We start from the raw sequence: 24,165 nt of genomic DNA, 5'->3' as shown, positions 1-24,165 counted from the left end.
TAGACTAAATATTGGTTCATCCTAAATAACTACTAACCATATCAATGTGTGCCTATTTTGATCGTATATATGTAATAACCAGGTTTTGTATGCATTCTGGCATCTATACTGTTATTAATCTAAATCAGTGGTCTCCAAACCTGCATGCTGGGAGTTGTAGTTATGCAACATTTGGAGGGCCACAGTTTGGAGACCACTGGTCTAGCTGGCTGAATCAATAAATAAACTAAGTATATGAGATATATGTGAGATATATTGTTGAGATATATTGAGATATATAGTGTGGGATATAATGATGACTGTATGCATTCACTTACTTAATTCCCTAAATTAGAGAATCCGATTAAAAACTGCAACTTCCCACATGCTGAGCCACAGGTTGGAGAGAACTGCTGAAAATAATGGCCTCCAAAGGTAACTTGTGGGTTAAAGGGTACCTCTCATCAAAATAACTTTTGATATATTATAGATTAATGTTTTCACTTTGAAGAAATGACCACTAGGGGTCTCCCTACCAGTCCTGGCAGCAAGCATTTCAGACTCATGCTGGAGTCCTAAACACTACGAGCGGCCAGTCTGCTTTGTTCACAAAGGAGAACACTCAGAGCTGCCAGCTTGCTTTGTTCACAGCCTGTTTGGCTGTGAACAAAGCAGGCTGGCAGCTCTGAGTGTTTAGGACTCCAGCACGAGTCAGAAATGCTTGCTGACAGGACTGATCGGGAAAAATACAATAGAAAGAAGCATATTTTTCATTAACATGCTATTGGAAAGTTATTCAACATTCATTTATCTAAAATATATCAAAAGTTTATTTGATGAGAGGTACCCTTTAAGTCTCTCTACTAATAATAATGTGATTCTGAATAATGATGTTCGATGCCCAGTAAAATACCTGCCACATGATATGTAACCTAAAGGAAACCCATCCTTTCTTTCATGCTGCCCAAAACCAAAAGTTATTGGGGTTGTCCCTGACAGATTTTTGCTGCCACATTGGCCTTGACTTTTTGGGTATAAAGAGAGATTTATGCTTTAGACTTGTGCTTCAGGCAGCATGAAATTAAAGGGGTAGTCCAGGAAAAACCTTTATATATATATATATATATATATATATATATATATATATATATATATATATATATATATATATATCAAATGTGTCCAGAAGGTTAAACAGATTTGTAAATTACTTCTATTAAAAAATCTTAATCCTTCCAATAATTATCAGCTGCTGAAGTTGACTTGTTCTTTTCTGTCTGGCCATAGTGCTCTCTGATGGCATCTCTGCTTGTCTCAGGAACTGCACAGAGTAGAAGAGGTTTGCTATGGGGATTTACTTCTACTTTGGACAGTTTCCAAGACATGTGTCATCAGAGAGCACTTAGACAGAAAAGAACAACTCAACTTCAGCAGATCATAAGTACTGAAAGGATTAAGATTTTTTAATAGAAATCATTTACAAATATGTTTAACTTTCTGGAGCCAGTTGATATATATATATAAAAAAAAGTTTTTTCCTGGATAACCCCTTTAAAGACAGGTTCCCTTAAATTTGGTGCACATGACAATGGATGTCTATGGTTTTCAAGGTTCCTTATAATCCATGCACGGTAAGTGCTTAATGAGTTATCTATTTGCAAAGCACCATTTAAGAACTTTACTTCACTGCTTGACAAATTATTATTTACAGTCATTGTCTGCAAGTCCCACGTTCATTTCATTGTAAGATCTATGGGTATGTTACACTCTGCATCTGCCATTGCAGTAAAAAGTGCCATTAAAGTTAATGGAGCTGAAGTGCAATACCAGACACATCTCATTGACAATGGAAAGAATCGGCATTCTTATACCTACAACCTCATTTATCATAATTCTTGTTTTGTGTTGATCTGCACTAGGCAGGAACTATCTAGTCACAAATTTAGATGCCCCAATTTAAAGGAAACCTCTCCATATGGTTTACCCCCACATATTGTTACTATTGGCAAATAAGTGAAGCTCCTTTAATTCAGAATATGTAATTTTATTCTCAGTATTCACGGGCATTCCCCCCCCCCCCCCCCCCCCCCTGGCAGCCCCCAAAGTGTCTGTGCACTAAAGCATTTAGGAGTCCTCTATATTTTATTGCACCAAGAATAGGAGGCATAAAGGGGTACTCCGGCCCTAAGACATCATTTGGATAGGGGATAAGATGTCTGACCCGCAATCTTGCATTCGGCACCCACCTCTAGGGGGTTTTGGGTGCCGACCACGGGACCGGAGTATCCTGACATCACAACTCCGCCCCAGTGTGATGTCACCCCCCACCCCCGCTATGCGGGGGTGGGGGGTGACGTCACACTGGAGCGGAATAGTGACGTCACGATAGTGAGTGAGAATAGAGACAAAAAAATGACTTATTCAGAACAGCAGTGTGGGGGTAAATCAGATTCTCTTTAAAAAGGACCCAGAAGAGGTTTGCTATGGGGATTTGCTTCTAAACTGGGTGGTTCCCGAGACAGGTGTCATCAGAGAGCACTTAGACAGAAAAGAACAACCTTAACTTCAGAAGCTCATAAGTACTGAAAGGATTAAGATTTTTTAATAGAAGTAATTTACAAATCTGTTTAACTTTCCGGAGCCAGTTGATCTATAAAAAATAGTTTTTTCCTGGAATACCCCTTTAAGTTCTTTATGCCCATCTCCGTTTCTTTGAAGCGATTTGTCTCAAAATTTCATTTCTAATATATCAAGTCCCTATAAAATGAGAAAGTCTTTTTATTTAAAAAGAGAACAATTCCCCTTCAAATTAATTTTACAGACCTGAACTAAATTAAAACTCCTCTCTGGGTGACTGAATTACGAGAAAACGGAGACACTAATTGTGGCTTTGTATTATGTGACAAGATAGTACGCCCGGGGGCCGGCTGAGCCATTTATGAGGATAGTAATGGAGTATTTACAGTATCATTAACTTATAGACGGCAAAAAAAAAAAATAGGTGTCATGGCCGAAAGGTGCCCCTACGTAATAACACATCAAAAATAGGGATTGTGTAGTTTAGACATGGTATGGCTGGTATTATTTATAATGAGAACATGGGAGAGAGAGGCTTCTCGCCATTATCTCACCAGTGCGCCCCTTGTGCGGATAAGGGACCGGCTGAATAAAAGATGTGAAGGAAAAATGTTTTGCTTTTGACATGCCAATTAGGTTCAGAGCATTTCTAGATGTACCCAGACTGGTAAAGCCAATATTTGATGAATTTACTGTGTGCTTATCCGGCTGGAAAGTAAAGAAAGCAGATTTCTGATTTTAGATAATTTTCTCATCTTTTTTATGACAGGGCTGATGTAAATTAGCTGCTTCAGATGTGTCATTTGTATGCAACAAAAGACCACCTAGTCTGGAAATTATAACCGCGCTCCTCGTGTATACATACTAAGTGCTGGTAAATTTCTATTTGCTCTGAGAGACATGTATTAATTGGGGCGGTGTTGTTCAATTGGTGTTCCTCCAGCTGTTGAAAACCTACAACTGAGAGTTGTAGTTTCGCAACAGCTAGAGGCGTGCTGGTTGGGAAACACTGGATTGGATGATAAAGAGGCAGAATGACGATTGATTGATTGATTGTGCCAACAAAGTAATGTCTATGGCTACATAATTTGACAAGGAATTTTTTTTATAGTCCAAAACATTGTATGTGGCAGCCACTTATCCTCCTTCCTTCATAGAAGCATAATATTAAAGTAGAACTCCAGCCAATATTAACTTCACAGGATCTCTGGAATGGGACCTGGCTCTCAGTGAGGAGCTTGTTCTGCACATGGCATGCGCTCCATTTATTTCTATGGGATCGCCCAAGAGACCTGAGTATTAGTGTTGAGCGGCATAGGCCATATTCGAATTCGCGAATTTTCGCGAATATATGGACGAATATTCGTCATATATTCGCGAATATTCGCATATTCATTATATCCTCGTTTTATTTTCGCATATGCGAAAATTCGCATATGCGAAAATTAACATATGTGAAAATTAGCATGCACAAAATTAGCATACGCGAAAATTCGCGTATGCGAAAAGTAGCATATGCTAATGTTCGCATATGCGAATTTCCGCACGCCAGTCTCACACAGTAGTATTACAGCCTTCTTTACATCACACAAGCTGGAAGCAGAGAGGGATGATCACTGTGATGTGTACTGTGAAGAAAAAAAAAAAAAAAACGAATATTCGTAATTACGAATATATAGCGCTATATTCACGAAATTCGAATAATATTCGAATTGCGAATATTCGCGAGCAACACTACTGAGTATGGCACTCGGGCATCCTTGCCACTCCCATCAAATTGAATAGAGCAGCCTGCTCTCTACCAGTAGACGACACTTGGTCCTCACTAAGAGAGTTGGAGTCCCTGTCCGGAAATCACAGGAGGCTCCAGCGTTCAAATCCCTCCGCGATCAGCTATTAAGTTAATTTTAGCTGGAGTTCTGCTTTCAGGAGGTTTTCCTATTTAAAGGGGAACTCCTGTGGAAAACTTTTTTTTTTTTAATCAACTGGTTCCACAAAGTTAAACAGATTTGTAAATTACTTTTATTAAAAAATCTTAATCCTTCCAGTACTTATCAACTGCTGTATGCTCCAGAGAAAGATCTTTTTTTTTAAATGTATTTTCTGTCTGACCACAGTGCTCTCTGCTGAAACCTCTGTCAGGAACTGTCTAAAGCTGGAGCAAATCCCCTTAGCAAACCTCTCCTGCTCTGGACAGTTCCTGACATGAACAGAGGTGTCAGCAGAGAGCACTGTGGTCAGACTGGAAAGACATTCAAAAAGAAAAGAGCTTTTTTTCTGGAGCATACAGCAGCTGATAAATACTGGTAGGATTAAGATTTTTAAATAGAAGTAATATACAAACCTGTTTAACTTTCTGGCACCAGTTGATTTAAAAAAGTTTTTTTTTTCCACCGGAGTACCCCTTTAAGACATTGATGACATTGATGCCATCAATGTCCTATCAGTAGGACCAATCCACTGTGACCTCCAACAATCAGTAGAACAGCTGCGGTGGCACTAAAAACGCACTGTGCCCTTTGGCTCTTGTTGGCTACAATAAGAGGGCATAAGTCGGGCCTATTTAATCAGTGGCCTACATGAAAGCAGAGGGGTATGGGAATTTCCTAGTGATAATTCATTCTAGTGACTAATAGGGCTCTCAAAAGTCACAACCCCACTCATTTGAAAAGTGCTTAGTTACTTTTTCTTTCTTTTGTTACGTATAGCGGAAATCCTCCTGCTATATCCTCTGCTCCTGTGTTGTAAGTAGTGAAGCAGTTGCTAGGCAATAGTCTGATTCCAGAGAAATGGGTCTTGGCAATTGGTTGCTCTGGTCTGGATGTTTGGATGGATCTTCATTGTTACCCTTTAAAAAGGATTTCGGGCATGGTGCCCAACAGAGACTACAGTGTAGGTTTTGCCTAGGCCTGTTCAGGTGTTGGCTCCTGTTTAATGCTAAGTTCCTTGTTTGTTTTTTGGCTCCTGTTCATGTTCTCCTGATTTTGGTCATGGAGCCTTGCTTAGTGTATTTCTCAGGGATCTGTCTGTGCTTTGCCTCACTTGTGTTTTTTTCTGGGTCATAGTGCCTTCTATGTGTTTCTTTTACATAGTTTAGTCTAGGGATGGTGCAGGGATATTAATAGGAAAGCTTGCATAGTTTTAGGTTTGGGTTAGGGAAGATAGAAGGAAGTGAGTTAACTATTTCCTTCCAGTGTTTTCTACATTTGTCATCTTCTGATCCAATGATGTGATCTTTTCATCCATTGTTGACAGCACATCTACTGTTTACTCGGGTAGTAGATGAGCTGCTGACAATAGCGGAAGCAAAGAATCAAGCGATCATTCAGACAGCTATTCAGTTCACCCCCAATGAGTGACCCATCTAAAAGGACTTGTATATAGTTGTTTGGTGTGCTAATCTGCCCATGTAAAAGGACCCTAAGATGAGATAGTGTGGACTTCTCTATGGTTGATGATTCTATGCCATGTCTCGGCAGTATCTTGAGGGTGTCACTAGTCCTGCTAAGAAAAGCTACATTGTTGTTACCTACACAAACATCTGGTTATATGGTAGAATATTAAAGGCAGGTTCCAGGACCTTACTATCGATGGCCTATTCATCCCCGCTGATCAGCTGATTGAAGAGGCCGCAGCACTGTGCAAGCACTGCGGCATCTCCATTGCTTACCAGACATAGAGTTCTATACTTGCTGAGTGGTACAGGCTCCATTCCAGTTAATGTACACAGCTGTGTCTGGCAAGCAATAAAAAGACCACAGCACTTGCAACAGGGCAATGGCCCTGTCAATCAGCTGACCGATGGGGGTACACTGGAGCCCAACTAACTAACTATGTGTCATAAATAATAAAGTCCTGGAAAACCCTTTAACCCCTTATGGACCAAGCATTTTTCTGTTTTTACACTTTTGTTTTTTTCTCCTTACCTTTTAAAAATCATAACCCTCAATTTTGCACCTAAAAATCCATATGATGGCTTATTTTTTGCGCCACCAATTCTACATTGTAATGACATCAGTCATTTTACACAAACATTTACGGCGAAACGGAAAAAAAAACATTGTGCGACAAAATTGAAGAAAAAACACAATTTTGTAAATTTTGGGGGCTTCTGTTTCTAGGCAGTACATTTTTCGGTAAAAATAACACTTTATCTTTATTCTGTAGGTCCATACGATTAAAATGATACCTTACTTATATCGGTTTGATTTCATCGTACTTCTGGAAAAAATCATAACTACATGCACGAAAATGTATATATTTAGAAATGTTATCTTCTGACCCCTATAACTTTTTTATTTTTCCGCTGTCAACTTTGACAGCGGCGATCTAAAGAGTTAATAGCCGGCCGTGGCGATTGCCGCATGTCGGCTATTAACGCCGGCCCCCAGCTACAAGAATCTGATCATCATAGACGCGGGGTCTCGTGAGTGCTCCATTATGGGAGCGTCTGTTTATCTTTATTTGCACTGAGCGCAGCTAATATATGTTTGGGGTATTGTCCCCGCTGACGCTTAAGTTTTAATCTGTCATTTTGCATTAATATACTGTATTTGTCTGGTGTCTCTCCTGAGGATCCCCAATAATAGAGGGGTGAAACGCCTTGAGAGTTGATTTTTCTTCAAATAGCATTTATTATTTGTGGGTGCATTTGAATGTTTTTTGGTGTATAGCCGGAAATTGTGTGTTGGGATCCTACCAGTCCATTGTTCTATCTATGTTGGACTGGGGGCTCCACACGCTTCTTGTACATTTGATGGAGATATGTTACTTTTATCTTGAGTATCATAATTGATTATATATGCACGGGGCTTTTTTCTTTGAACAATTTTAATAGTAGAGAATAGAAGTTAAATTTTAATATAAAGGTGTTTTTCAGTGAAAATAATTTACAAATCTGTTTAACTTTCTGGCACCAGATGATTTAAAAAAAAAAAAAAAAAAAAAAAAGTTTTCCACAGGAGTACCCCTTTAAAGGACATGTATCATGGTAAAAAAAACTATCCCCTATCCGAAGGGGATACGTTTTTTTTACCATGATACTTGTCATTTAAAGGAGTAAGTTGTAGCATAGGGGGCTTGTTACAGGGCACACACATGAGTTTTGAGCACTCATACATCTAAGTTACTATCATTTTTTTGTTTCAAGTTGACTTTTAGAAGAACCCCACCGAGATCATAGGCACCTTTTATTGTGTAAAGTGTAATCGTTTCTTCTTAAGCTTTTTATCGCAAAACTGGACCTTTCACCCATATGTGTGTTCTTCAGCATTTTAGTCTCCACTGCATTGGCTCTGATCCCTCCTGTGTATATATGTTTTATTCATGCAGTAAGATGAGAGCAGCAGCAGGTGGACCAGACTGCAGACTGTAATCAATAATGTATCTGCTCATATACATACTTCCCAATAGCCGGCATATGATCACCACAGGCTCTTTTAAATCCATTTAATTTATATATATATATATATATATATATATATATATATATATATATATATATATATATATATTATTGTATTAAGACTATAGGTAAATTAATTAGTCACCTAATTTAATTAGTTGCTCAAAAGTTGCTTCAATTGTGACTATGTGACTTTGGGTCTATTCAAACGGCAGAATTTCCGCTCGCGGAATTCCGCCTCAAATTAAAGTCCATAGACTTCTAAGGAATTCTGCACTTCCATTCACACACTTCTGAATTTCCAATTCAAAAGTGTGAAAGGGAGTGCAGAGTCCCATAGAAGTCTATGGGCTTTAATTTGAGGTTGATTTCTGCCATGTGAATAGACCCTATGATGCACAAACTTGTCTGCATTGGATGTTCAAGAGTGACCATTGACAAGATGAAATATATCTGTAGACATGGTCTGTGGCATGAGCCAAAAAGGCCAGCCCATTGGTTTAGTTCTACTGTTTAATATGTTTAAAAGGGGTACTCCACTGCCTCAGTCTTCAGAATATTTTGTTCTGAACGTTGGGTGCGGGCTGCGGGGGTCAATACGTCTTGGTCACGCCCCCTCAATGCAAGTCTTTGGTAGCCAAAATGTTCCGAAAGGCTGGTGCAGTGGAGTACCCCTTTAATTTTTATAATTCTGTCTGGATGTTTGGGCTGTAGTCATTGCATATACTGTCAAATAGAAGTCAATGAGAAAAAGAAAGATAGGGGGAGCACTCACAAACAGCCGGTCTCAGTTGCGGTGCAGAAAGTTCCTTTATTCAGGCGCTATACAGAACAAGCTGGACGCCAGGGACGCCGGTGTAACACCGGCGTCCCTGGCGTCCAGCTTGTTCTGTATAGCACCTGAATAAAGGAACTTTCTTCACCGCAACTGAGACCTGCTGTTCGTGAGTGCTCCCCATATCTTTCTTTTTCTCATTGACTTCTATTGTGGTGAGCCACTGTGAAGGACTATCCAGCACTCGCATTCATTTTTCGATATGCCAATGCAGGCCGGAGCCAGGTAGTGCCGATCACTATTTCTACACAGCTTCTAATTGCATATACTGTACATATTTATTTATTGTATTTCTTTTTAATGTCACTGTGTTCACTGTCTACAATTTTATATTGCTTGGAATTTACTAGGGGTGGTCCCTCCTCTATGAGGTGCTGTGTGTGGCCATCAGGTTCCTCATCCCCCTGCAACCTTGGCATTGGCAAATGGTCGCCACTGATCTTTAATCCCTTCCCTTGAGGTTGGTGAAGGCTTGTGCATACTCATTTTAGAGAGGGCTGTGCTAGGATGCACGTTTTGTATCACACTGATTATGGACTTGGTAAAAAGCATGTATTTATGCTTTCTATTAAAAAAAAACAAAAAAAAACACAAAAACGTATGTACAGTAGAACATACAATGTGTTACGCCGAGCGCTCCGGGTCCCTGCTCCTCCCCGGAGCATTCGCAGCGTTTTCCTCTCTGCAGCACCCCGGTCAGACCCGCTGACCGGGAGCGCTGCACTGACACTGCCGGCGGGGATGCGATTCGCATAGCGGGACACGCCCGCTCGTGAATCGCATCCCAAGCTACTCACCTGTCCCGGTCCCCGGCTGTCACGTCCTGGCGCGCGCGGCTCCGCTCTCTAGGGCGCGCGCGCCAGCTCTCTAAGATTTAAAGGGCCAGTGCACCACTGATTGGTGCCTGGCCCAATCACTGTAATTAGCTTCCACCTGCTCCTTGCTCTATATAACCTCACTTCCCCTTCCCAGCATTGCTGAATCTTGTTGCCCTTGTGCCTAGTGAAAGCGTTTCTTGTGATTGCCATACCAGTGTTTCCAGACCTTCTGCCATTACCATTGACTACGAACCTTGCCGCCTGCCCTGACCTTCTGCTACGTCTGACCTCGCCTCTGTCTAGTTCTGTCCCACGCCTTCTCAGCAGTCAGCGAGGTTGAGCCGTTACCGGTGGATACGACCTGGTTGCTACCGCCGCAGCAAGACCATCCTGCTTTGCGGCAGGCTCTGGTGAATACCAGTAGCAGCTTAGAACCGGTCCACCGGTACGGTTCACGCCAATCCCTCGCTGACACAGAGGATCCACATCCAACCTGCCGAATCCTAACGCAATGCCAGTCAGAACTTCTGAGAAGTATATATGATACCAGAGGATACTTTTATGGGTACAATTATATTATAATCCCAGCACATTATGTAGCAAATCAAAGTCCAATTGATATCCCCTCAGATCGCTCTGTGACCACCCTGTCTACTCCCATTACACGTCCTCATCTAACAGCCTTGTGTGTGGTTCGGTAACATATTGCTTTATGATTTAAATTATCATCTTGTCGCACTCTGGGTCCGTTTCACTTTAAAATTCATTACGGCCTTTTACCGTTCAGCAGGAGAGGTGTGCGGATTATGGCATTGTAAATTAGGCAGAAGATTGTCTTTTCCACCTCTGATGGGAGATGAACGCTTCTGCTTTGTATATTATTCTGTCATCTTTGCTTTATTGTGTAAGTAACATGTCTGATTGATAACATGTATCTGATGAAATCGCTCCCATCACAAAGCATTCCAAGAAACTCACTTTAATTTAATGCATCTGTAATGGATGAAAGAGCAGAGATGTAAAGTATTTAGGCTCGTCTGCGAGCACAGATCATAAAGGAGGCATTTCGATTGCTTATTGCCTAGTGTAGGGTTTTTGGAGTGGGTCCCAGAATATGATATACAGTACGCTATGATAACCCTAAAGTTTTAGTGTGCAGTAATGGAGTACAGAACATGGCAGTGATGGACATATTCACCGGCTGTCCTGTCGTTTGTAGTAATGGATCTCAGAACATGACAGGGTCTTTTTTTAGTAGTCTACAGTAATAGCAAAAGAAACCTAGGAGACTTATATATATCGGCATGAATCCAGAATCCTTCTATATGATGTACACATGGTGTCTGTATCATCGTAACCATTTATGTTTCCATTTTTGATGGAAAGAAACATAAGCCTCTCTTAATTATTCTTTTGGGTATCTAGCTAACTTTCCTCTGAAGACAACTATAGAAAGTGAATGGAAAATCTGTAATTGAGTTTTTCCCCTGGACAGATCTCAAGAATATCTGACAAACTGGGCTCTATCTATCTCATATCTATCTATCTATCTATCTATCTATCTAGTAATCCAGAGAAAAGCAGCACTCGGTCCTAGAGCAAAAGTATAATGGGTGCACAGAACCAGACCTTGGTCAGGGGTCCATATATTAAGCTGAAAAATCCAGATAAATCCGCAGCACACAAGTCTAATATAGTAAAAAAAAAAAGGGGAAAATTTATTCCATCATGTGAATGTCATACAGCGACGTTTCAGCTGGCTCATACAGCTTGAGAAAGGCTGGGTGAGCCAGCTGAAACGTTGCTGTATGACATTTACATGATGGAATACATTTTCCCTTTTTTTTACTACATTGGACCTGTGTGCTGCGGATTTATCTGGATCTTTCTATCTATCTATTATCTATCTATCTATCTATCTATCTAATATATATCTATCTATCATCTATCTCATATTTATCTATCTATTATCTATCTATCTATTTATATATCTAGCAAATAAGAAAATATTCCGCAGCACTCCAGAGTTAGATGCAAAAAGTGATGGATTTATAATCGGCATAACCGTCAGGCTAATAAATCCATCACTTTTTGCATCTAACTCTGGAGTGCTGCAGAATATTTTCTTATTTGCTGTCTACTTTTGACCCGTTACCTGGGACAACAGACCGCTGACACCCATCTCCATTCTCCTTGTTTGGTTGTGCTGCTCCATCTCTACTTTTATTTATTTATCTATCTATTATCTATGTATCTATCATCTATCTCATATCTATCGATCTTTTATCTATCTACCTATATATTATCTATTTATCTATCTATCATCTATCTCATATCTATCTATCTATCTATTTATTATCTATCTATTTATTTATCTATTATCTATCAATCTCATATCTATCTATCTATCTATCTATCTATCTTGACAAAGAATAAGTCAGCCATCACTTTAGTTGATACCAAACTATTATATGGACCTGGCCTGCAGGTGCACGCTACTAGGTGAAATATACAGCAACAGAAGAATGCAGCAGCACAAAGATATAGGTGAAACATGAGCATGCAGATAAAACATGGAAAGCTATACAGCTATGGTGTAATAGATGCAAATGTAAAACTATGAAACAGTGAGTCACTTAACTCGCAAATAGCTTGGACCGTCCCACCGCGATAAGGTGGCCTCATTGGGACGGACCCTACACTGTAAATAAAGTGCTGGCTGACTTATTCTTTGTCTGTATTGCGCATACGGGGGAGTGGCTACCTCCATGTTGGCCTTGCACCCCACCCACCTCTATCAGATGTGTATATAAGGTGTCTTGGATGTTCCAGACCCTGCCATGCTTACTGAACTGTTCACACAGAGGCATATTCACAGTGTAGGGTCCGTCCCAATGAGGCTACCTTATCGCGGTGGGACGGTCCAAGCTATTTGACCGCCGGCGGGGACAAATTTGCGAGCTAAGTGCCTCACTATCTCATAGTTTCACATTTGCATCTATTACACCATAGCTGTATAGCTCTCCATGTTTTATCTGCATATTCATGTTTCACCTATATCCTTGTGCTGGCAGTGTGCTGCTGCATTCTTCTGTTGCTATCTATCTATCTATTTGTTTATCTATCTATCTAAATATATCTATCTATATATCTATCTATCTATGTGTGTTATACCTTTTTACCACTGCAGTACAGAACTGATCACTGTGTTGCCTCCAGTCAAAAGTTGCCTACTGATTTTACCATTCTCATTTCCCTGAAAAACCTCTAGAGAGAAAAGCAGACCTTGAAAACCAACAAAACAACCAAAGAAGTGTATAGAAAGCAACAAAACAGATACCTATGTATTTTTACCAGGGGTGTGTTCACACAATGTGCAAATGTGCAAAAATCCAGTGAGGCACAGAGAAAGATACTGCTTTTGGTAGTACAGCATATAAATCAGAGGAATGATGATATTTTGTCACTGTCCCTTGAAAAGTTTTGTTAAAGGGGTACTCTGGTAGAAAACTTTTTTTTTTTTTTTTTTAAATCAACTGTTGCCAGAATGTTAAACAGATTTGTAAATTACTTCTATTAAAAAAATCTTAATCCTTCCAGTACTTTATAGCTGTTGAATACTACAGAGGAAATTATTTTCTTTTTGGAACACAGAGCTCTCTGCTGACATCACGAGCACAGTGCTCTCTGCTGACATCTCTGTTCATTTTCGGAAATGTCCAGAGTAGCATAGGTTTTTTTTGGGTTTTTTCTCCTACTCTGGACAGTTCTTAAAATGGACAGAGATGTCAGCAGAGAGCACTGTGCTCGTGATGTCAGCAGAGAGCTCTGTGTTCCAAAAAGAAAATAATTTCCTCTGTAGTATTCAGCAGCTAATAAATACTGGAAGGATTAAGATTTTTTTAATATAAGTAATTTACAAATCTGTTTAACTTTCTGGCACCAGTTGATTTAAAAAAAAAAAAAAAGTTTTCCACCGGAGTACCCCTTTAACAAAACATTTCAAGGGACAGTGACTAAATCATCATTCTCCTGATTTATATGCTGTACTACCAAAAGCAGTATCTTTGTCTGTGTCTCACTGGATTTCAAACTGTGGTGTTGGCAGTGGTGTTCAAACTGTGGCCCTCCAGATGTTGCAAAATTACAACTCCCAGCATGCCCGGACAGCCAACGGCTGCCGGGCATGCTGGGAGTTGTAGTTTTGCAACATCTGGAGGGCCACAGATGGACACCACTGGGGTAAAGAGTTCAATAAAACTGCTGGCTTCAGAGGTTTCATTTATGGGCTTTATATGAGAAAGTAGCTTTATTTAAAAAAAAAAAAAAAAAAAAAAAAGGTTGTGGTTTACAGAGGAACATTGGATAAACACCCCAAACATCAGGGACTAATACCCTCATCATTAGTCCTAACATCATCCCTAGTGCACTCCACAGATAGATCGATAGATAGATAAATAGTAGGGATCAGCCGATTATCGGTTTGGCCGATATTATCGGCCGATATTCATGATTTTGGACGTTATCGGTATCGGCAATTACCTTGCCGATAATCCGATAATAATGCCCCGCCCAATGCCCCGCCCCCTGTCCACCGCACCACACTGCAGCGCACCCCCCACCGCACCACACCCCCCACCGCACCACACCGCAGCGCACTCCCCACCGCACCGCACCAGCCAGAGACCGCTGCCCCATTGCCTCCCTCATCCCCAGTTTTATAATTACATCTACCTGGGGACCGGGGTCTGCGTTACTTCTTGCTCCTGCGGCATCCTGCATTACGCTGTGCGCTGCGCAAGGACGAGTGACGTCCTCAACGCGACGTCACCGTTAGTGCGCACAAAGAAAGCTCAGGACGCTGCCGGAGCCAGAAGTAGCGCGGACCCCGGGCGCTGGGTAGAGGTAATTATAAAATCGGGGATGGGGGAGGCAATGGGGCAGCGGCAGTGATTGGACTAAGGACCGGCAGGGGGAGAGCAGCGGGCGGCGGCGGTCTCTGGGCAGAGGATAGGTAGGGGGGGGCAGCGGCGGTGGTAGGACTCCAGGACAGGCAGGGGGAGAGAAGCGGGTGGCGGCGGCGGTCTCTGGCACCGCAAAAGCCACTGCAGTTAATTGATTTAAAGCGCCTGCTTTAAATCAATGATCTGCAGCGGTGTCGCTGTGGGGGGGGGGATAAATAGCCGATAACTTATACCGGAATATCGGTATAAGTTATCGGCTATCGGCCTTAACCTCCACAGATTATCTGTATTGGCCCTAAAAAATCGATATCGGTCGATTCCTAATAAATAGATATAGATGGGTATAAGAAGTTATGCATTTTCTATTGTTTGCTTTTCTGCTCCTATATTGTGTGGAGATTTTTCCCATTTTATTGGCCCCTTTAGACTGTATAAACAATACTAGTGCATAGGGTATAATTTACATTGATGACTTTATCTAGTTCTGTTATTGAGCTACAACATTGTGTAAATGGTTTGTACTAAATACTGGTGAAGAAACAAAGACACAGTCTAAGTGATGTAGAAGTCAGCGGACGTCTCCTGAGAGGTTATGAATACAGAATTACCAGCACATTAGGACATCTTTTGCTCATACTACGGTAGTATATGTGCGTTCCCCTCTCCTCTCCATCCTGTAATTGCACTGCGGTGAAATGCTGCATTCAGTACCGTGAAGAAGCCTCATCCTCCCAGCACCTCCTGCCTCTTACTGGAAGCACTAATTGAACTGTACGTTCTTCTGACAGCCCTATTAACATAAGCCCAATCAATTCCTAATTGACACAGACAACATAGAGCAAAGGTATACACCAGGACTCCCAGCAACATCTGCCACCAGCCTCCCCTACAAAGAGCAGTGTACTGAGATAGAAGATTTCATGGGGACACACTGGTAATTGTTGGAGTGACTCAGTGACTTCAGCTTGACTACAATAGTTACAATATCATACATTTATTATACGTCTATAGGGCATTTTCCCACTCGTAAAATAGATATAAGAAGCTTCTTTGGACAAGGATAAGGCTTCCTGACTAATTAACTCATGTGATGTCCCCGGGATACACGTGGACCCGCGATGGTAACACGCCTCAGTGTCAACGGTTCCCTGACACACGGTTCTGCAAATGTGCTGGTACATTTCTCTTTATTAAAGGAGATCTGCAGTGCTCTGAACTTTATCATAATAGTTATTAATATTAATTAAGTTTTAGGTCCAAGCGCTGGGGCCCCCCGCGATCTCCTGTACGGGGCAATGTACAGGAAAGGGGGCGTTCTGTCCCCGCATGACGCGGCAGCCGGCATGCCCCACCATGAATCCCATAGAGATACATGGAGGGGCGTGCTGGCTGCCGCGTCATGCAGGGATGGAACACCCCCTTTCCTGTATGTTGCCGCGGCCCCATACAGGAGATCGCGGGGGGCCCCAGCGCTCGGACCCTCCTCGATCTTAAACTTACCCCCTATCCTTTGGATTGGGGATAAACTTCAGAGCACTACAGATCTCCTATAAATGTATATAACTTAACTACTGGGCAGGCAAACTGTATTCATGTCAGAAAGGACTTTGTTAAAGGAATTGTCTACCATAAGGTGACTTTAGTACTTACCTGCTAGACAGTAATGGACATGCTTAGGAAGGATCCGTGCTTGTCTTGGGGCTAAATGGCTGTGTTGTAAGTCCACCATAATGCCGCTGCTTTCTTTTTGTGAAATGGCTATTTCCTGTTGGAGTTCTCTCCCTCCAACTACAAGTCTCAGGATCCCTTGTTTGCAAGTGTGAGGTCACTTTTCTCCCTCCCACACATCAGTCACCCCACCCTTTGCAGCAAACCTGAGCTACAATCCCATGCAGTCCTGTGGAGAATAATCTCCTTCCCTCCATCCATGGAAATATAGACAGGCTCCCTTTTAACATCTGACTAGTGATTTAATATCTTGGGCCACACTGCAACCTGGGAAAACATGGGACACCACTAATTTTGTTTGCTGCTAAAAATGAACATCGGGGCAAAGGTCTCATAAGAACTGTGAGACCAGCCGTCAAAAACAGGAACAGACACTATACTATGAACTTTTCTAACTTTACAGCCTCTGTAGCATAGTCAAATTAAAAAAAATCTGATTCCTTAATACCTTTGTTTATTTATATTTTAAAAGCCAAAATCAAGACATTTAAGCTCCCAAAATAATACAAGAACACCCCAAATTATACAGAATCATCCCTGAAACCCGACTACTTTCGAGGGTGGTTCACATGATTGTCCAAGCAATATCAGGACTGTTGGTTAAGAATGTAGAAGAATGTACCTATACCTTTCACTTTTCTATAGTGACAGCATTTTGTCATTCACTCTCAGGGACTGGCTGAGTTGGGATAGAGGGAATATAACTAAAGCGTTTTGCCACCATGAACACTTATTCCTATCCTGTAGATATGTATGATTATGGGGGAGAGCGATGGGACCTGAATTAAGTGGTAGTAGGCATACTTACCTGCTGCTCAATTTATTATCTATAGGAATGCTGGAGATAGCTGAGTGCAGTACTTGGCTATCCTCGGCACTCCCATAGACGGTAAATTGAGCAGCAGTTAAACACGAACACTGCAGCTACATTCAGAACATTGGACCCCAGTGATCATACACTTACTTTTTATGGTGACAAAACCCCTTTAGGGGGCATTCACACACACTGTGGATTTAAAGTTATAAAATCTTTAAAGGAGTACTCCGGCGCGCACTTTTTTCCTTTTATCCCGTCCGGGCTGCAAAATAAAAGAAAACACACTTTCTCTTACCCGCCAACGAGCCCCTGGAGCTCTGGTACACTCCGGTACAGGTGTTCGGTCCCCGGGCTGTATTCTTCTTACTTCCTGTTAGCCCGACACGTCACACGGAGCTTCAGCCTATCACTGGCTGAGGCGGGACATCGCAGCGGCCGGTGATAGGCTGAAGCTTCGTGTGATGTGCCGGGCTAACAGGAAGTAAGAAGAATACAGCCCGGGGACCGAACACCTGTACCGGAGTGTACCGGAGCTCCGGGGGCTCGTTGGCAGGTAAGAGAAAGAGAAAGGGATAAAAGGAAAAAAGTGTGCACTGGACTACTCCTTTAACTGCGGCTCTTACAAGGCAATTCCCATGTATTTTTGATTGCCTTGAAAAACAACTCGATATCTGCAGCAGAAACTAAATACACCCTAAGGGTAGAGTCACACATAGCGCATCCACAGCGTATTTGACGCTGCAATGCGCTACTGACCATCCCTAAAGTGAGCCCCCTGCTGTGCCCATGTGTCCTGCTTTGTCTATTCGTAGCAGCAATCCATCCCTACAAGCAGACACACAGGGATCGCTGCTGCTCTCAGCTAAGGGAGCAGAGGGAGTGACCGCGATGTCTGTGAGTGCACTGCGCATGCGCACACCGCTCACAGATCCCGTGTATTTGGAGTGGCGGATTGCTGCTCCGAGCAGACAAAGCAGGACACACGGACACAGCAGGAGGCACACTCCATGGATGGTCACTAGTGTTGAGCACGAATATTCGAAATGCAAATTTTTACCGCGAACATCGGCACTTCGCGATTTCCCAAATATTTTGAATATAGCAATATATATATATATTCGTAATGACAAATATTCATTTTTTTTCTTCTTCTTCACAGTACACATCACAACAATGATGTGTACTGTGTAAAAAAAAAAGGGATCATCCCTCCCTGCTTCGAGCTTGTGGTCCGAAGAAGGTTCCAATATTATTTACTGTGTGAGTCGGTGTGGAGCGCGAATATTTCATATATGCGAATATGCAAATATTTGTAAATATTGGCACTCCCAGAGGACAAATTCTGCTTGGAAATTCTGTTGCAGCAGAATCCCATTGCTTTTAATGGGATTTTGCTGCATTGTGCACATGCCCGAATTTCCACAGCAGAAACATCTGCCATGGAAATCCCAATTCCCAAGTGTCTGCTGAAAGAACTGACATGTAATTTATTTGGGTGGAATCTGCACGGAAATGCATTGCCGTCTACGGAGACTACGCATTTCCAAGCAGTCCTAGCTTTACCTAAATTTACCCTTTAGGGCATGTTCACACAGTGGAATTGCGGTGTGGAATCTGCTGGAAAAATTCTGCTCTGCTATTCTGTTGCAGCAGAGTCCTATAGTTTTTCATGGGATTCTGCTGCACCATGCACATAGCAGAATTTCCATGGCAGATGTTTCCGCTGCAGAAATTCCAATTCCGCTCTACGTCAAAAGAATGAACATGTCCATTGTTCTGATGGAGCTGCTTGGAAATGCATTGCCATCAAAGGAGACAGCGCAATTCTGACCAGTCCTAGCACCAGAGAAACATGCTATTTGTGGAATGTCCGTCCATGTTTTCCAGGTTGACATTCCAAAATTTTCCACAGTGTGAATGAGGCCTAAGGCTATGTTTGCAAAGTGGAAAATTAATCCGGATCTTATGTGGCCAAATATTTGGCTGTGTAAACATAAAGCAGATCGCAATTACTAAGCAATACATTCTTGTTTCTATAATGCAGTGTTTCCCAAACAGTGTGTCTTCAGCTGTTGCAAAACTACAACTCTCTCAGCATGTCCGGACAGTCCAAGGCTGGGAGTTGTAGTTTTTGCAAGAGCTGGAGGCTCCTTGGTTGGGAAATACTGCTATAATGGCTGCTTTGTGCTAAACACTTGATTTGACTTGAATTGTAAAATGTATCAATGGGGAATAAGTCTAACCAAACCTAAATACAGTGGTCCCTCAACATTCGATGGTAATCCGTTCCAAATGGACCATCGTTTGTTGAAACCTTCGTATGTTGAGGGATCTGTGCAATGTAAAGTATAGGACAGTGGTCTACAACCTGCGGACCTCCAGATGTTGCAAAACTACAACTCCCAGCATGCCCGGACAGCCAACGGCTGTCCGGGCATGCTGGGAGTTGTAGTTTTGCAACATCTGGAGGTCCGCAGGTTGAAGACCACTGGTATTGGAGGTTATACTCACGTGCCCCCTACGCTCCGGCAAGGCCTATACTTTCCCGGCATCCTCGCTCTCCATTGCCGCCATCACGTCGCTACGCACACCGCTCCTATTGGATGTCGGGACGGCGAGCGCAGTGACGTGATGACAACGAAGGAGAGCGCTGACGATAGAGGGGATCCCGAAGAGGTAAGAGACATCACCGGAGCACACGGGACACCGTAAACGGCTCTCCGGTGGCAGCTGAAGCAGTCTGCGCTGCCGGATAACCGTTTATGCGATGGCCCCGACATACAAAAGCATCGTATGTTGATGCTGCCTTCAACACGCGATGGTCTCTGAGAGGCCATCGCATGTTGAAATTATCGTATGTCGGGGCCATCGTAGGTCGGGGGGTCACTGTATTTGCATATTGCTTATAAAGAAATAGAGACATTTGATAATGTTAGCATTTTACTCATTTCCCTTTTGGGCTTATTATTAGATACAGAATATGTCTACATGTATATCCATTTATTATAGAGTTTGCAGGGACACAGCGCCGAATCGTATTACCACCATAGGGACCAGACGTTCCCATTTACGTCTCTATGTAAACATTTAGCTAAAATCGAATCCCTCCATAACCGTATTGAAAAAGCGTCTTCTGCGTTGTTTTACAATCATTTATCAGTCATTATCATCACATCATCTATGGGATTACGTTGTCTTATTCGGTTTGCCATACATTATTTATGCAGCAGACGCATTTCTAATGGGATACTGTATCCATTATAAATTGTAAACATCTATTTATTCCGTATGTCATTGCGAAGCAGTTTCTCTTGTGAGCAGTTTCTCTCCTGTACTATGGGAGCGATCTGCTTTTTTTTCCGGGGAATAAGAGATTCTCATTTGTCAGTGTTTAGAAATGTCAGGGGCTTCGCAAATATCCTACAAATTCTGGCAGATTCTTGGTTGATTTGTTTCAGTTTCAACTAAGGAAGAAAAACATCTGAAAGGAAACTGTCAAGTGTTTCTCTGTTTAGTCAACAGTTGAAATGACCCATGTTACCTCCGCCAGAGTCTAAAGCAACAGGGACGAGGTGTACTGAGACTAATGTCCATCAGAGGCCTATTTTATGGCACTTCCACCCTGGCGGAGAGGAAAACAAATAAGTCTCAGGTTAGATATGTCACCACTGAGCCGCCCAAGCAAAAACATGCCATCATGTAAACCTATCCATCAGCCAGGAGGTCACCTCCATGTGTTAGATGGCAGGATTCCACTGAAGACGATATGATGAGGTATAAGGTGATAAACAAATGGACCCATGTGACATGCCCTTGCTTACAGCATTCGACTTTCATGGTGGTCCTAAATGTATCATGCTATAGATGTTATTTATAACTATTCCTATATTTTATTGTCTTAAAGGGAACCAGTCATCAGATTTTACCCTATATAATGCTTGTCAAAGCGTTATATAGGGTAAAATTGTTGTCCTCACCATCCCCGGGGGACGATATGAAGTTATAAACTAGTCACCGCCACCGCCGTAAGTAGTCACCTGGGCGGGGAGCTCTTCTCACCTACTCCCGTTCTTCGGCCGGGAGCGACGCCCCCTCTGCTTTATTGATGGGCAGCGTCATTGTTCCGCTCACTGAACAGACGGAGCAGAGTGATGACGCGGCCCATCAATCAAGCGGAGGGAGCGTCGCTCCCGGCCGAAGAACGGGAGTAGATGAGAAGAGCTCCCACCCAGGTGACTACTTACGGCGGTGGCGGAGACTAGTTTATAACTTCATATCTTCACCATCCCTGGGGCAGGAGCGTCCCCCGGGAATGGTGAAAATAAAGATTTTACCATATATAACGCTTTGCCAAGCGTTATATAGGGTAAAATATGATGATTGGTTCCCTTTAAAGGACATCTATAGTGCAAAATGACTTATCCCCTATCCGAAGGATAGGGGATAAGTTATAGATCGCGGGAGGTCTGAGCGCTGGGGCCCCCCGCGATCTTCGGTAAAGGGCAGCAGCAATATACAGGAAAGGAGGCGTTCCGTCCCCGCATGACGTGGCGGCCGACACGCCCCATCCATGAATCCCATAGAGATACATGGAGGGGGAGTGTCTGCCGCGGATTTCTGCTGGGGACGAAACTTCACTTCCGGCAGACTGCAGCAGCCCCGTCCAGAAGATCCCGGGGGGCCCCAGCGCTCGACCCCCCGCGATCTATAACTTATCTCCTATCCTTTGGATAGGGGATAAGTTATTTTGCGCTGGAGTACTCCTTTAAAATTTAGATCATACAGTATGCAAACACAACACAAACACAAATGCACATTGTTTGGGTTTGCGCTTTAGTTTTGTGTGTGTTTTTATTTTTCCCCATTGGGTGTCATTTTTAGACTTTTATCCACTTTCTAATAACTTTCTACCTTCACTTCCGTACATACAAGCCTTACCTTTTGGTGCAGTACAGAGTACAAAGTAATTTATTGAGTGAGATGAGAGGTGAAGAAAAGACCTTAACTACAGGCACTCCGGTATCCGAATGAATTGGCACGATACCGGAGCGCCTGTAGTTAAAGGGGTACTCCGGTGGAAAACTTTTTTTTTTTTTATTAAATCAACTGTTGCCAGAAAGTGAAACAGATTTGTTAATGACTTCTATTAAAAAAAAATCTTTACCCTTCCAGTACTTATTAGTTGCTGTATAATACAGAGGAAATTATTTTCTTTTTGAATTTCTTTTTTGTCTTGTCCACAGTGCTCTCTGCTGACACCTCTGTCTCTGTCAGGAACTGTCCAGAGCAGCATAGGTTTGAAATGGGGATTTTCTACGGGCATAAGGTGTCAGCAGAGAGCACTGTAAACAAAACAAAATTCAAAAAGAAAAGTATTTCCTCTATAGCATACTGCTGCTAAAATGTACTGGAAGGGTAAAGAGTTTTTAATAGAAGTCATTTACAAATCTGTCTGGTACCAGTTGATTTAAAAAAAAAAAAATTTCCACTGGAGTACCCTTTTAAGGTCTTTTCTTTACCTCTCATCTCAGCATTCCACAGGGCACCTACTGGCTGTTCCCTGGGACCTTCTGGGCTGCACAGGATCCACTTCAAGCACCCATACCCTAATATTGGGTGATATGCGTATTTGCAATACGCTCAAGGTGAGCGGCTAATCTATAGAGTCTGCAATCTCCCCCACTAGGGACTCCCCTCCCTTTGTTATTTGGGGTAACGCATGAGGTGCCGTCCTCTCGTCTTCTTTTTCTTCTTCTTTACAGGTTTTCATTTATTGAGTGTCCAGACCCCGGTCAGACAAATGTGTAGAGGAGTGATTCCCATCCAGGCTGCCTCCAGCTGTTGAAAATCTACAACTCACAGCATGTCATGGGTCATTAAAGGGGTACTCCGGCCCTAGACATCTTATCCCCTATCCAAAGGATAGGGGATAAGATGTTATATCGCTGCGGTTCTGCTCCTGGGGACCCCCGGGATTGCCGCTGCGGCACCGCGCTGTCATTACTGCACAGAGCGAGTTCGCTCTGCACGTTATGACGGGCGATACAGGGGACGGAGCAGCGTGAAGGCATAGCTCCGCCTCTCGTGACATCACAGCCCGCCCCCTTAATATAAGTCTATGGCAGGGGCGTGACGACCGCCACGCCCCCTCCTATAGACTTGTATTGAGGGGGCGGGCCGTGACGTCACAAGGGCCGGAGCCGTGACATAACGATGCTCCGGCCCCTGTACTGCCCGTCATTACGTGCAGAGAGACCTCGCTCTGCGCAGTAATGATGGCGGGGTGCCGCAGCGGCGATCCCAGGGGTCCACAGCAGCGGGACCCCGGCGATCTGAAATCTTATCCCCTATCCTTTGGATAGGGGATAAGATGTCTAGGGGCGGAGTACCCCTTTAAGGGGGGGGGGGGTTAAAGGTCATTCCCATTAACAAAATGTGAAGACATGTTGCAAGGAAATGACATCGCTTTGTGATCAGTGGGCTCCAATCTCTGAAACCACTGTCGATCCTTAGAATGAAGCGGATGCAGTACTGATGTAGCTCTACACTTTATTTGCTGTTTTTTACGCTGCTCAGCGGTCTCTGGGGGCCTAGTTGGGCAGGGAACTGTGGTGTGGCTTCACTCTTTGGCTGGCTGGAGGTCACTACAAGGCCAGGTGGACAAGAGTCAGTCAGATAAAAACTTAGAAGGTGATACATTGTTACCCCAACTCTATGTCCCCTCCATTCTTACAACCAGTGGGGGTCCTACAAGTCAGACTTTAACCTATGATAAAGTAGGGCATACTCTAGGGATGTGCTATCACTTTAAGAGATGTAAAACCAGTTTAAGGACTAATAATTAAATTACAATTTTCAACTCTGATTCCTTTTTCTCATTAAACATTCCTTTTATTTATAGAAAAGCTCAACGTCAGAAACTAAGAAATCTTATTGATCTGTCTGGCACAGGTGACTGCTCTCTATATTAATGCACACAGTATATCAGTAAAAATACAGTGATAGAATAATTAAACAGCAATTCTAGGAGAACAAAAATGAGA

The 24,165-nt window shown here is 42.7% G+C and overlaps 1 protein-coding gene and 1 long non-coding RNA gene across 5 annotated transcripts in view; both read left to right on the top strand.

Annotated features, from left to right (window-relative positions):
- The window catches only part of PLCH2 (phospholipase C eta 2), a 768,337-nt gene that overhangs the window by 260,534 nt on the left and 483,638 nt on the right, over positions 1-24,165 (top strand). The gene's annotated exons all lie outside the window — the stretch shown is intronic.
- LOC130294011 (uncharacterized) overlaps positions 1-24,165 on the top strand; it is a 78,655-nt gene that overhangs the window by 6,335 nt on the left and 48,155 nt on the right. The window contains exon 2 of the long non-coding RNA XR_008848355.1: positions 335-414. This is a non-coding gene — a long non-coding RNA (uncharacterized LOC130294011). The remainder of the gene's footprint in view (positions 1-334; positions 415-24,165) is intronic.

Source organism: Hyla sarda, chromosome 10 (genome assembly GCF_029499605.1).
Source record: "Hyla sarda isolate aHylSar1 chromosome 10, aHylSar1.hap1, whole genome shotgun sequence".
Taxonomy (NCBI): Eukaryota; Metazoa; Chordata; class Amphibia; order Anura; family Hylidae; genus Hyla; species Hyla sarda.
Note: the sequence above shows the minus strand (reverse complement) of the source record. Positions and strands in the feature narration are given on the sequence as shown.